This window comes from Rhagoletis pomonella, unplaced genomic scaffold, assembly GCF_013731165.1.
Source record: "Rhagoletis pomonella isolate Grant_MI unplaced genomic scaffold, Rhpom_1.0 Rhpom_scaffold_00003, whole genome shotgun sequence".
Taxonomy (NCBI): Eukaryota; Metazoa; Arthropoda; class Insecta; order Diptera; family Tephritidae; genus Rhagoletis; species Rhagoletis pomonella.
This window is the reverse complement of record NW_023458557.1, coordinates 17,029,874-17,045,935: the sequence shown is the minus strand read 5'-3', so window position 1 is coordinate 17,045,935 and position 16,062 is coordinate 17,029,874. Positions and strand designations below refer to the sequence as shown.

The following is a 16,062-nucleotide window of genomic DNA, read 5'->3' as shown; positions in this document are numbered from 1 at the left end:
TTGAATATTGTTAGGGTAATTGAATTTTTGAGATTTAATTAAGGAACTCTTCAGATTGCGCGGTAATGAAGGTGTGGTAGACCGCTTAGAGGTATAACAATAGAATTTAGCTAGCATTAGGGTACGTGGATTTAAACTTGAATTTTATGTTAGTAGTAGATAGGGATTGAGATTAGATTTAAGTATTACGTGTAGGTATAGGTAAATATTGGATTTTGAATCTGAGTGTTAGAGTTAAATATTGAATTTTAGAGTTTGGAGTTGTAGAGTTAAAAATTGGATTGTGAATTCGAGTTTTAGAGTTAAGTGTTGGATTTTCTTTGGTTGTAATTAGGGTTAAAGTTTGATGTAATAATAAAGTGAGAAAAAAAGGAAGGAAATGATTTGAGGTTGATTTTGTTTAAGTGTGGGGTTTTCATAATGAAGTGCTAAGCACGAAATTTTTGGTGTGGGTGTTGCGCTTGTGCAGAAGAGGGGAAGTGGGAGTGTACAAACGTTGACAATGACGGTATAATGACGGACTTATAGATAAACGGACTGACTCATGTCATGTTAGGGGGCGTTGTAAAGTAGGTGAGGAGTCACGACAACGCCCAAGGCTTCGCGTGAAGTTCGCGTAGAAGAAGGGGGGGATGACTCCACCTGACAGGACAGGACAGGACCATCTCTTCATTTGTTGCTATCTCTTTGTTCTCTGCTTTCTTCGCATTTGCTATAGCCATCTCCACTAGTACACTAGGTATCAGGCATGAATAACTTTTTGCTAATGTAGTTGACAGCAAGGCAGGCGGAAATGACCCACCCCGACGACGAGCTAGCTTGGGATGCAAGCATGCCTGCATGCCGCCTCGCCTGGCTCGACCATGTTGCTACATTACAAATTCACTCAAAATTGATATTTACAATAATTTTTAGACGAAAAATAAGAATATTATACATTTTTGGAAAATGGGCGTAGCCACGCCCACTTATGGTTACATGTGTATATCTTAGGAACCGCTGCACCAACTTCTTCCAAACTTGGCACAGTTCTTGGCCTTCGCACAGCATACCAAACGCCCGAAAATTTTTAAAATCGGACAATAACCACGCCCACATCCCATATAACGGCAATTTTCGGAAATACGAAAACTGCGATATTTTAGTAACTACTGAAGATTATTCACTTAAAATTGATATTTACAACAATTTTTACACGAAAAATAAGAATATTATAAATTTTTGGAAAATGGGCGTAGCCACGCCCACTTATGGTTACATGTGTATATCTTGGTAACCGCTGCACCAATTTCTTCCAAACTTGGCACAGTTGTTGGCCCTGGTACACCGTACCAAATGGCCGAAAATCTTTCAATTCGGACAATAACCACGCCCACATCCCATATAACGGTAATTTAGAGAAATACAAAATCTTCGATAAATCAGTAAATATTGAAGCTAATTTATTCAAAATTGATGCTTGCAAAAATTCTTTACCAAGAAATACTTTTATGGTACAATTTTGGAAAATGGGCGGGGCACCGCCCACTTATGATCACATATATGTATATCGGTAACCGTTCTACCAATTTGTACCAAACTCGGTGTGGTTATTGTGCTTGCCACATGAAAGCAAAGCGTTGAAAATTATTGAAATCGGACTAAAATTACGGCCGCTTTTCATATAACGGTCAATTTCAGAAATGCTTGAAACTTCAATATTTCGAAATTGAAGGACGCCAATTTACTCAAAATTTATACACCCCGGCTTACCATCTAGGGGTAGGTTTCAGAAAGGTGAAGAAACATATATTTAATACTTGCGCCGGGTATTTAATGTTCGGCTCCGCCCGAACTTAGACTTTCTTACTTGTTCATGATACTTTTGATCCATTTTAGGGAATTTTGGTGGTACATTTCTTCTAAACGATGCGGCAACACTGCTTAGGACATCACTGACCATTATAAAGGACCCTGAATGACGGCAAAGCTCAAAACTTTACAAATTTGTTAGTGAGATTTTTGAAATGAACGATCCAAAATTAGCCGGCATACATATTTTAAAATTTCTAGAATCAGTGGTTGAATTTTTGTACTGTAGGGGTTAAGACAGCTTTAGTTTAAAAGTGTGATACTAAATGCCTTTCACCATGAACGGCGCCGATTTTCAGTGATTAATGCGTTTCATATTACGACTAATATTGTTAAAGGTTGGACTATACCTTAAAGATTACTGTTTTCTCACGGCCCACTGTACCAAGCTTTTAGTAGGTCCTTTAAGAACTTAAAAGTTATTCTTGGCTATCAGGTCTCTAGCAATACAAGATTAATTGTTGTCTTTCACGAAGTTCTTTAAACGAATCTTGCGCTAAATACTGAAATATATTCATGAATATCACATTTTATTATATACTTAAATTTAAGTTCTTAATATTATTAAGTATTTCTGTACTGCATTCACCCGAATTTCGGGGGTTACTGCTACTAATGGTTATAATAATAATATATTGGCGCTTACATATATTTTAGTGTTTGGCCGAGCTTCTCATCGGGGGTTACTACTAGCTAGTTTTATTAAATTGCCAGTTTAATTTCTTATACAATTTACCTTTAGATTTATGCATCTTAAGCATACATCGGAGATTTGTTTTAGATAATCAATGTGAAATAATTTCAGAAATGATTAACCGGTTTGCTAAGCAACCGACACGTTTGCTTTTTAAATAATTTTTGTAAAACAAATCGGCAAGTATATACATATCGTCCCCCGCATGCCTGAAACATAAATGTGCATAACTGGCATAATTTTTTTACACGCCTGTTCTACATATTTTTGTAGTAAGAAACTAGTAGCCATATTTCCTTTTAATATTCTTCTATTTGTATGAAGAAAGTCAATAAAATGTAAGTTTAGTAATCCATTCTATTTACTAAACTAAATTTATATTTGGCTATTAGTTAAGATTGTCTTTTCAAATGGAACCATTTAGGTCACACATATGTATTAATAAAGATTAATCAATCCACTGCTTTAAAATTTTGAAATAAAATACTTGAGGGATATTTTTATATGTCAGCCCCGGCCCCTCCTAAAATCGATTCGGGCGACGTCCATGAACCGAGTATCAAGATAATGCAAAAACGCATATGTAAGGTTGCATAAATTACTTTGTAGAGAGTAAAAACACTCATATTTCAAAACTGTTCTCTCTTTTATAAAGCAATCGCATTTCAGGCTAGTATATTTCAGGACCAGGCTTGCGCCAAGAGCTTCGGAGAAAAAAACAAATTTTTGACAAGAAATGTCAGTTACGCGATTTTGTACTTTAAACGACGATGTATATCTTTATGATTTTTACACCCGAGCACACTTGTGCCTAGAGTCCAACCGTCTCAAATTTTTTTTTAGGTACCGATGCCGATGCCGATTAATCGGCTTACGGATTCCATAAATAATTACAAATAAATGCATTAATTCATAAAATCAGTTAATTTAACGGAGTTAACAAAACAAAAAAAAAAATTCATTGGCTTGTTATGCAGCATTACATACACATGTATGTACATTAGCGTGGTCCAAAAACAGTATATCGAAAAAAAGTATACCCCTATTTTTTATTTTGAAATCAAAAAATATTTAGAGGTCGCTCAAAGCGCTTAAAGTTTTCCATGTATTTTTATATGGGAAAAGTAAAATTTTTCGTAGAAATGGTATAGAATTCTTGAAAGTCAATATTTTTCGATCGAAAAACTCTGGTTCTCTTCAGGAGGCTTTCAATACTAATACCCAATTGTTTATTTAACAATTTTTTTAATACTAACGATTTTTTATTGGTCGCCCTATTGCATATTTCTGGGTTTTTTGTGGGTTCTTGGCGGACCTATAAATTATAGTTTCGATGAAAAAAATGGTTAAATAAACAATTGGGTATTATTATCGGGAATCTCCTGCATTCCACCATTTCTACGAAAATTTGTTTTTCCCCATATAAAATACATGGAAAACTTTGGGCGCTTTGAGCGACCTGTAGTGATCACACATACCAAATGCAATAGAAGCGGCAACCTACAAATGCACAACCAAAGCAATATAAGCGCAGCGACTCAGATATGCTTTTGATGCTGACCAGGCAAATGTTAGTAATTAGTCTGTTCCAATAGCACTCCGGTTTACAGGATTTAGTCAGAACTTACAGGAAGTCGTTCCTATTGACATAAAACCTGTAAGTGGGAACACTTCTGAGAGAGTAACTGAGCAACTGTTCCTAGTCCGCAGTTTTTTTTCCTGTAAGTTCATGAAAAGTGTCAAACGATCAGCTGATTTGCATGTGCAAACAAAAATAGAAACCGGTGTAAGCAAAGAACCTTATATTTGTAAAAAAAAATTAAGTAAACAACGAAATATTTGAATATATATAGATTATAATAATTACTTAGTGATATTTCAGCCAAATAAGTAGCGGTATCGAAGTCTTGCACGATGCACGGATTGCACGAAATGCAAAAATACTATTCCAAATTTCGAAGAGTACGAGAGCACCCCATTGCAAAGTGGTAGCATGCATGGGTAGCAAGCAGCGAAATTATGTATCAAATACAATAACGAGAGACAGCAAAAAAAATGGACTGAGCGAGATGAGAGGAATGAGGGAAATATGTGGCAATTCCAACAACAAAACCACTATCACAGGGTCGCATTTATCTTGCTATGCTATTTTGCAAAATATATACATGGGTTTCGACGTTGCATATTTTGCAGCGATAGGAAATTTTGTTTTCCATGTATTTTGTTGTTGTGTGTTTGCAAGTTATGCAATCCATGCAATCCGTGCTACGTGCAATGGCTTTGCAAGATTTGGAGAATACCCCTAGTGTTGTACAAATGACATGTAAAAAACCCGACTGACGTTTTTACAGGAAATAGTGCTTTTTGCGTTCCCGTGCACTTCTGCATATGTTCTCCTTTTACTCTCACTTGAGAGAGTAAAATTGTAGTTTGACAGTTCCACAGGTTTTATAGTCTGATTAAGGCAACTTAACGTAACTTCCTCTCTCTTAAAAATTCTGTTAAATGGGTGTTGCTTATAATTGAACAGCCGAAACTGAACGCAACTTAATGCCACGTCGGAATCTGTTTCAATTTGATTCCCTAAGTTCTACGCTCCGTTAAATTAAGTTAAGTTGCCATAATCAGGCTTTTAGTCCGAGGTTCAAAGGAACAGAACTAGCATTAGCGCTGTCGTTTGCAAGCAGAGTATTTCAATCAGAGACGTGAACCGGTTGAAAAATTTTGTCGGTTCGGTTCAGCAGTTCGAACCACTTTACACTTTTGGATTGGTTCGTTAAAGCGGGTTTTTTTGTCTTTGAACCGGGGTTTCGATTCGGTTCAACAGTTCGAATAACAAACAAGTAAAAAGTCTAAGTTCGGGCGGAGCCGAACATTAAATACCCGGCGCAAGTATTAAATATATGATTTTCACCTTTCCGAAAGCTACCGCAACATATGGTAAGCCGAGTTTTGAATAATATAGTGTCCTTAAATTTCGAAATATTGAAGTTTCAAGCATTTCTGAAATTTACCGTTATATGAAAAGCGGCCTTAATTTTAGTCTGATTTCAATAATTTTCAACGTTTTGCTTTTATTTGGCAAGCAAAATAGCCATACCGGGTGTGGTACAAATTGGTAGAACGCTTAGCGATATACATATATGTGATTATAAGTGGGCGGTGCCACGCCCGTTTTCCAAAATTTTATTAAAAACGTATTTCTTGGTAAAGGATTGTTGCAAGCATCAATTTTGAATAAATTAGCTTCAATATTTACTGATTTATCGAAGATTTTGTATTTCTCTAAATTACCGTTATATGGGATGTGGGCGTGGTTATTGTCCGAATTAAAAGATTTTCCGCCATTTGGTATGGTGTACCGAAGCCAACAACTGTGCCAAGTTTGGAAGAAATTGGTGCAGCGGTTACCAAGATATACACATGTAACCATAAGTGGGCGTGGCTACGCCCATTTTCCAAAAATTTATAATATTCTTATTTTTCGTCTAAAACTTATTGTAAATATCAATCTTGAGTGAATAATCTTCAGTAGTTACTAAAATATCGCAGGTTTCGTATTTCTGAAAATTACCGTTATATTGGAGGTAGGCGTGGTTATTGTCCGATTTTGCCCATTTTCAATACCGTCCTTCCTACGCCCGAAAGAAGTGCACGTAAAAGTTTCGTAAAGATATCTCAATTTTTACTCGAGTTATCGTGTGCACAGACGGTCAAACTACTGTTATGTGAACAAAGTTATAATACCCTTGTGCACAAGTGGGCTCGGGTATAAAAAATAACTCGCAAGTTTTTAAGTGTCAAGTGTCAAGTGTAACAACGCGCAAGGTTAAGGGTCAGGTGTCTGTCGAAGGAGTTCGGTTGCCTTTACATTTGATATTGTCACATTGGTAAACAAATATGGTAGGTATTACCATGTTTAACAAAAAGAAAAAAGTGGGTCATTTATCTATTAAAAATTGGTTGAAACGAACCTTTAAACCTTTATGGAAAGTGGTTCGGTTTTCGGTTCGGATCAAACATTTGTGGAAAATTTCGGTTCGGTTAATGGTTCAGTTAATTAATAGAAAAAAAGCGGTTTTCCGGCTCAAAACTGGTTCGGTTCAAAACCGGTTCACATCCCTTATTTCAATTATGCTCGCAGCTTCCCCTAACCGCTGCATGTTCTGATTGGTTGCTTCTCGATCACTCACAAATATAATAGTTCGGCAACGTGCTCAGCTCTGCCAGCTGCGCTGCCAGCTGTCTCATCATTGCTTGCTTCCACATTCAGCAATGCATAACGAAAACGAAAAGAAAGAGGCGGAGTTATGAAAATCACTTTTGGTGACAAATTATGTGTAAATAGAGTTAAGATTTAGTGAATAAAACAGAATATGAATGACATGCTATTGCTTCATCATTTCTCTTAGTTCGGCAACTGCAAAGTTGCCTAGGTAAAGTTTTCGGCAGCCTCACGGCCGCCTATTGAACGGCAGAACCTTCTCTGCCTAATAAAGAAGAAGGTTGATAATAACATTAAACACCAATAGGACCAACATATGGCGATCCTGCCAGTCTATTAAGATCCCCACCACATGGCGATCCTGTCAGTCTACTAAGATCAGGGTGTCCAGATTGTTTAAAAAAAGCGCTATTTCTGATAAAAAAAAGTCGCCGAAAATCGCCAATCTTTTTTAAATAAAGTTCATGAAATCGATTTAAGACATCTTTTATTTTAAAAATGAGATCTTGCTATAATATAGTTTTTAAAACTAATATGAATATAATACCTTCAGAGGGTAGTGAACCCGCATGGCGTTAAGACGCCAAAATTTAGTGTAATATTTTAAACAGATGGCAAAGCTATTCACACACCTTAATAAATATTGCAAATGTCTCAAGTAAATTCGTCCATCCCTTTTTGAATGAAGAGAGGTCTCAAATGGCGTCGGGGTTTCATTTCCTCAAAATTCAAACCACCGTGCACCGCTAAAAAAGGTCCTCACCTCAAAAAAATAAATCCTTAATGCACATCTAGAATGACGGTGCTGATCTGATGACCTTCACATTAAAGATCTGCTGACCATAACAAAAAAATCATTTATTTATAAAAATTAACTCAAACTAATTTTTTCGGTATATTATGGGTTTACTCGAAAGAACATATATTCCCATTAGTTATGGCACCCGATTTCATCATGTGACTGTCTTCGCAGTAGCGCATCCTGTTAACCGAGTTCTCCAAGACCTGGTTGATGGTTTCTGGCTCTATCGTAAGAAATGCCCGACATACGCCCTAAAGGCCTGAATCGTTAAGATTGTTCGCATTATATCGGTCCTTCACGGCATGGCACAAACAAGTCTAAGGGCGTGAAATCGTCGCTCCGAGGGGGCCAATTGACTTGATCGAGACAGCTGATAACACAATTACCGAATTTTATCGCTAAAAATAAAACCCGACTAGATGGCAACCCTATCAAAAAATATTTTCAAACTAAAGTTTTATTAAAACTCTTTATTTTGCCACTCATATTTTAATATTTCATTAAAATTGTGTAAAAGCTAAATAAATTAGGCTTTTCATAGAGGTGGCAACCTTCTGCGAAGCATTTTCAAACTGAAATCTTTAAAAGCTCTTTCGTCTGATACTTTGATACATAATTCAATTACTTAAAGAATTAAATTGAATTTAATTTTTTTATCCCCTGGCAATTCTCCTAAATAGTTCAGATACAAATCCTTCTCAAACCCATTAACGATTAAATCACCTCCTTTAGTAATTTATTTAACTTAACTTATTTATTAACTTAATTTATTAAACTTAATAATTCATTTACATTTAAAATTTTCAACAGCTGGCAACTCTCTTCAAACCATCAAACAAAATTTTGATGTTTAAACTGAAGATTTCTTAGCACTCTTTCGTTTAACACCCATATTTTAATACTGCATATAACTAAATTCGGCTTTTTAAAGCAGGTGGCAACCCTTTTCAAAATATTTTCAAATTACTACCTTTTTAAACTCCTTTAGACTGGACCCCTGTGGGGGAATATTTTGTAAATTACCTATGTAATTTCCCTATTTAAAATTTAATTTAAGAAGCAAAGCTTTTAATAACCATTTCGACTGATACCTATGGCAACTCTTCAAAAAGTAAAACCTCATTGCACATCTGCAACCAAGCCTTTTAATTTGACACCTCATTTTTGAAAATCGAGCGAAGGATGGGGATATGATGGTATTGATTTATAAATAATCTCAACCTGATTTTATAAAAGGTGGCCAACCCTACTGCATATCTACATATCAAGCCCTTTAATTTGATACCTCATTTTGGAAAATCAAACCAATGGTTCAGATCTGATGACCTGGACAAAAAGTCCCTTCGCGTATATATAGATATAGTTAAATTCGACTTTTTAAACAGGTGGCAGTCATTTTTATAAGTAGCTTCGCGCTAAGATATTCTTAAATATTTTTCGTCTAACATTGCGATACATATTTTAATCAAGTGATGAATTAAGTTGAATCATATTAATTAAACATGTGGAAACTCCGCTAAATATAGTTCAGAAATAAAGATTTTTCAATCCCCCTTCGATTGATACCCATATTTTAATAAACCATTTAACTTATATAATAATTTGAATTTAATTTTTAAACAGGTGGCAACCCTCTTCCAACACCTCAAAAATATTTTGTATGTTCAAACTAAAGTCTTCTTAACATTCTTTCATTTCACATCATTATTTTGACGTTTCATATAACTTCTGGATAAGTTAATTAAATTCGACATTGCAAAAAGGTGGCAACCCTCTTCAAAATATTTTCAAACGGCCCTGAAGGCCCTTTCGTTATGCGCCCATATGTTGAAACAAAATCCTCCTAATTAGTTTTATTAATTCAAATTGATTTTAATTTTTTAAACAGGTGGCAACCCTCCTAAAGTTAAGTCAAGAAACAAATATTTTCAAAACCCTTTCCACTGATACCCATTTTGTAATAATTGATTTTTTTAGATAATTTGAATGAAATTTTATAAAAGGTGGCAACTCTTTTCAAAAAAATAAAACCTTATTGCATATCTGCAGTCCAAGAGTTTTAATTTGACACCTTATTTTGGAAAATCAAACGAACGGTGCTGTTATGACGGCATTGCTTATTATATAGTTTATATTCAATTGTTCTACAGGTGGCAACTCCCTTCGAAAAAATAAAACCAGTTTGCACATCCACAGGCCAACTTGACACCCCATTTTTGAAAATCGAACGAACGGTGCAGATCTTTTATGCGCAACAAAAAATGCCTTCGCGTATTATTTTCAACTTAATTTTTTAAAAGGTGGCAACTCTTTTCGAAAAGGTAAAACCTTATTGCACATCTACAGACCAAGCGCTCAAATTTGACGTCTCATTTTTCAAATCGGGCGAACAGTACAGATCTCTTATGCTGCACAAAAAATCCCTTCGGTTATTATATATATAGAATAGCAAATGCCCGCTTGCTTCGCGGCGCCTAATAAGATCTTTTGCGCTGGCCAATTCAAAAATAGCGTTTAAAAGCAAAAGCAGCCTGTAAAGTAAACATTTTTAGTTTAAATTGAAACGACTAAAAACGGAATCCTCCTCAGGCATATACCAAGAATAGTAGCGCTGTGTTTCCATATTGCATACTAATCCGTTTCGATGTAATGCGTTTTACCTATGGTCTTATTTCCACCTATGAGATCCCTGCCAATCGTGCGTAATATTTTTCTATGATCCTGCAACTTCAGAATTGGTCCAGTCCTTATACGGAAACTCAAGAGCACAGATGAGCGTTTTCAATTATAGGAGGGCCAAGAATCCTCGCTTCCCCATAGGATGAAAAGGTTTCGCGTACATTGGCTAAATGAGTTGTGTGATCTCATGAATATCGTTCAAATAAAGCCATTGATATAACTATCGTGTTCCTTCTTGGACAGGTGTGGTCGAATATTTCCTTGTCAATTCGCCACTGTTACAATTCGTGTTAATAGTTATTAATTGGTTTCTTTAAGTCTTACTGCTGTAATAACGGCCGCCTCGAGCAACTTCGTCAATCGGAGGTAGATGCAAGATCACGCTTACACAGTCTTACGGTCTTTATATGCATACTTAAACGCATCATTGGTTTAGCCAACTGAAAAGGAAATTCGTCTTAGATAAACATAGGCCAAAGCAGAACAAACCCCGCGGGGGTTTCTATATATTTCGGGTACAGCCTCATCCATTGGGTCCCTTTTCTGCAAAACCTTTGCTTGTCATGAAATGAATACGAATTACGAATTCCAATCAGATTTTATAAAAAATACGGATTTTCTAAATACTTAATTTCCAGCGGTCCATTTTTAGCAAAGGAATTTTTCATCATACAGGTTGTCACGCTGTGAATTTTAACGAAATCTGTTAATAAATACGACTTTTATAAGTAACTCTACTCAAGCGCCACCAGCGTATTTTCTAGTAGCCTATAATATGACAATATATGCAAGGTATAACCTCCGACAATTTCACTGGGCTCTATTGAGTGGTTTTTGAATTTAGTCCGAAAAACAGAAATGGCTATCATTTTATGTATGTAATCTCCCTTATCCTGAGTTTCGCCGGAAAAAAATTCACGCGAAAATTTTGATTACCCCCAAAGTAAGTACATGGAAACCAAAAGCGAAAACTGAACCGGTTCAGGGAAGATGAGACTCGTGATAAGGCTGAATTTGTTTCGAATGAAAAAAAAATCATGATGAAAGTAATAAACGTCTCGAATGTGTATTAACAAAATAGGTTCATAAATACGGCTTTTATAAATAACTCGACTCCAGTACCACCTAGCGAGTCCGTTTTTCTCAAGTGCTTTTTTCATCATGCCTACGAAATCGGTTCATAAATACGACTATTATAAAAAAACTCGACTCCCGCGCCACCTAGCGGGTCTATTTTTGGTAAACGTTTTTGCCATCATGCTGGTAGCTTACATTTTGAATGTAAAAGAAATCGGTTCATAAATACGATGATACGACCCCAGCGCCTCCTGCCGAGTTTTCTGGTAGCCTATAATAGGACCATGTATGCAAGGTATAACCTCTGAAAATTTGACTGAAATCTATGCAGTAGTTTTTGAGTTAACTCCGAACAACGAAAACGGCTATTATTTTATATATATAGAAGATTAGCCTTCGTATAACACCTTATTGGAACTATTGAATTAAGGCTTTCCAATTTCTAATCTTAGTTTGGGTTGAATTCATTACGGAAAAAACGCGCTCAACAAAGCATTTGAGTGCGGCAAGGATAATAATATGAATTTACTTATATTTCCCAACATTTTATTGCCTCTGCGGTTTTCAGTCCGTAAGCAATTATCCAAAATTCTTCAGAGTCAGATGGAATGGTTCTGAGAAAAGTTATTCCATGGGAAAGTTAAAAGATTTAAATATTCAGTTTCTGCTGCGTTTATTTCCTTCAAAGTCAAATAGTTTATTAGTAGATCCCTGAGACTCGCCCTCTTGTAATTCACACACTTTTCTGGTGACAAAATCAAAGCTTTCTTAAAAGTATTTAATTGACTAGGTAATCGTTTCAAAAGTTCTTCCATTAGGGTGATTAAACATTTTGATAGTCTTTTAATATGCTTTTTAAGTCAAGTTTATCACGCAGTTCGTGGAAAACTAAGTTTTGTATATTTTTATAACTGGAAAACATTTATTTGAAGAGACAAAATCGCCAAAAAACGCCAATGGCGATTTCCTAAATTTTTACGCGCAAATATCCAAAAAAAAATCGCCAAATCGGCGCGAAATCGCCAAATCTGGACACTCCAATTAAGATCGCCAACACATGGCGATCCTGCCAAAATATACTTTGAATGAGCAAAGAGGACCATCCCACCAGTTTGATTGAGATCCTGCCAAAGATGTGGCAATAAGCTTAGTTAATATAAATTTTTAAATGTTGCATAGAGTTTAACAACATGGCATGGTGGAAATCAACTTTTAACGCCATCATGTTAGCCATCATAGGGTACGAAGTTGGCAAAGATACAAATACAATAAAATAGTTGGCAAATACAGACAAAACTGTTATAACATACGAACAATGAAGTATGCACAAATCCGAACTCAACGATAGAAAAGATAATGAATTTTATGCAGTCGGCTTCATAGTCCTTTTTATAATTCTAATACTTGTGGCCATATTCATGGTATTAGAAAAATATTTGAACAGATGACTACGTCGGATGAGAATTGAAGCACTACGCATATAACCGTTGGAAAAACTGCACACGCGGCGAAGGACAGGCACAACAGCATCAGAACAAAGCACATGCAAGTTGGGTACAAATCTAAACTAGGTTTAATTAATTAATTAATCCCAACGGCTTTTTACCCTCCATTCGCGCCCAACCGACACGAGGGGCGCTGTCCGCATGACGTACGGAACTTTTTTTTTTTATTTTTTGGTGCCGAGTAGTGGAAACAGAAGTTTGTTAAGTGTCGAGATCTAAAACTATTCAGCTACAGAATCAAATTCTTCAGCTGATTTGATATGCTAAAGATAGTATTTCAATTATTGCGAGTGGAAATGATAGTTTTCTTTATAGTAAAAATCGAGTCCGATATGTCAAACGTGCTGGAATGAGAGTTAAAATCTTGACACTCGAGAGGAAACATTAAAATTTACCTCAGCCAGGAGGGCCGGGCTATTAATCAAGCCTGTCATTAATTTTACGATAAATATTTTACCTAGCATTTCTCTACGACTTGTGAGTGCAGGCAAATTTATGAGCTTTTGACGACTTGTGTAAGGGGTTAGATTGTAGTCTGAATCCCAGTTAAAATTACGCAATGCAAAAAGCAAGAACTGTTTTTGAATTGATTCAATCCTTTCTGAATGAACTTGGTAGCGGGGATTCCAAACAATAGATCCGTATTCTAGTATAGGTCTAACTAAAGTGGTAAAAAGAGCTTATGTCACATAAGGATCTTTGAACTCTTTTGACCATCGCCTTACAAATGCAAAAACGCCTTTAGCTTTATTGACTGTAACATTAACATGATGGTTGAAATTGAGTTTGGAATCCATTGTGATACCAAGATCGACAAAATTGGACACCCGCTCTAGACTATAATTTGATATTGAATAAACAGCTGGTTGAACAGTCCTCCGAGAGAAACACATAACTATACATTTTTGAAGGTTTAGTGGCATATAGCATTACACCAACTAACCACGTTGCTCAGATCCGCTTGTAACAAAGACCTTTCTTCGATAGAGGAAAATGTTTTAAAAAGTTTCACATCATCGCCATACATTAAAATTTTTGAAAGTTTTATTATGGAAGAAATATCATTAATGAATATCAGGAACAGAATCGGACCAAGGTGGCTTCCTTGAGGAACTCCTGAAGAAACTTTAATGATGTTGGAAGAACAATTATTAACAATAACTCTTTGTGCTCTATCAGAGAGGTAAGATGAGATCCATTGAAGAAGACTGGGCTGAAAGTCGATTAGGTCGAGTTTACGGATGAGTGTTGAGTGACATACTTTGTCAGAAGCTTTACTGAAATCGGTGTATATTACGTCGGTATGAGCATTTTCTCTAAAACCGTTTGCGACATGAGTTGTAAACTCCAATAAATTAGTCATAGTAGATTTTCCTTTAGAAAACCCGTGTTGAGATTGTGTAATTGAAGAAGATATAGAATATGTCAGCTGGTTAACAATAATTTCTTCGAATAATTTGGGGATAGCGGAGAGTTTCGCTAAGCCTCGATAGTTTTCTATAGAGGATCTGCTGCCGTTTTTGTGAAGTGGTATTATGAAAGACTCTTTCCAGGCTGACGGAAAACGCCATGTTTAAGTGACAAATTGAATAGAATTGTTAAAGGCTCGCAGATGTTCTCAGCGCAGTTTTTAAGAAAACAGGTCGGAATATGACGCTTTTAAGGTTTTTAAATAGTGTAAAACTTCATCGGAAGATATTACTGGAATATAAGCAGAGTTGATTGGACAAAGCTCGTACGGATAGTCTCCACTTATAGGGAAGTCTACAGAATAATTGGACCTAAAGAACTGAGCAAACATGTTGGCAATGAGTTGGCTGTCGCTAGACAGTGGTGCGATAATGCACAGCGGACGGAAAACATGTACTTTACGCTTTGAATTTACGAAACCATAAAATGATTTAGGATTGTTAATTAAATTCTTCTTAATTTTACATAAATATTAGTTATAACATTTCTTATTTAATACAAAGTAGCTATGCCGCAAAACACTTTATGTAATCACTGTGTAAGCCAGTTCTTTTATACAGTCTAAAAGAATGTGACTTTTTGTTTTTCAATTTTTTAAGCTCTTTAGTGAGCTATAATTGTATAATTGTGTTGGTTCTTCATGAATAATATTAAGTTTTGGCACATACTTTCGAAACAAATTGAAAACAGTATCATTAAAGTGCTCAACGCTACGCTCCACGTCATCTCTATATATTGGTCAGGATAACTTTGACAGTTCTTTCTTAATTTTCCCGAAATATGCTTTCGCAAAAACATATCCAGTACTTGAACTATACGATTTATTATTATGTATTTAATTTATGATTTCGTAGCTTAGCTCAAGAGCGGGATGGTATGCATCTTCTGGCAAAACTAGGGGATCACACCGATTAATAGAGGCCTTCGGAATATCATCAATGTAAACGAGATCCAAGACCTTTCCAAACTTACTTGGACATATATTTATTTGTTTGAGGCAAAGTTCAGCTATTTCCTCCAGAAATACATTGTAACTATCTCTAGATGAATCTGGTACAACATCGGTGTCAATGGTGTTCCATGAAATGTGTGGCAGATTTAAATCGCCCAAAATAATCATAGAATCGGATGCCGTAAGCATTGCATTTACGGTCTCAAGTAAAGAAACTAGCTGCATATATACTGCTACGGGAGAATCAGGAGGGATGCAGCAAAGATCTAAATAAATAAAACTCTTTCCAGCTTGTAGACTTGCGAGTTAGTTTTTTGAATCCGAATTAAGATTAGAAATTTTAGCTACGTTGTTATTACTTTTATTAGGTTTATACTCAAACTAGCGAAACGACGCCCCGGTCGGCCAAAATGAACTATTTAGTAGTGAATCAAAATCTTCGGCAGCTACATCAATTTTAAAAGATGATATATCGCGATCGTATTTAAAATCAAATTTACGAATAAATTCATCTTTAGTTCTAATTTTAGTCGATATGTATGACTTTATATCATCCGAAGAAGTATCTTTAGCAAAAAACAAAGATTGCTCTTCTTGGAGGAATTGCAACCAACTTTTTGGTAATGATGTCTGATGTTCGGGGCTCCGAATTATTCGGAGGAACTAAGTTAGACAGCTCAGCTTCAGATGTTGATGGCAACACTGTTAAATCAACGGTATGATTGACGTCATTATTTTTAGATGTAGACCTAGTTGATATGGCTTTAGATAGCGGAGGCTCCAATGTCTGAGGGCATGGAGAAAAAA

General features: G+C 35.8%; 1 protein-coding gene across 1 annotated transcript in view; it reads right to left on the bottom strand.

The window, feature by feature from the left end:
* Positions 1-16,062, bottom strand: part of LOC118735044 (cyclin-dependent kinase 5 activator 1) — a gene marked incomplete at its 3' end in the record, with an annotated part of 199,274 nt that overhangs the window by 80,002 nt on the left and 103,210 nt on the right.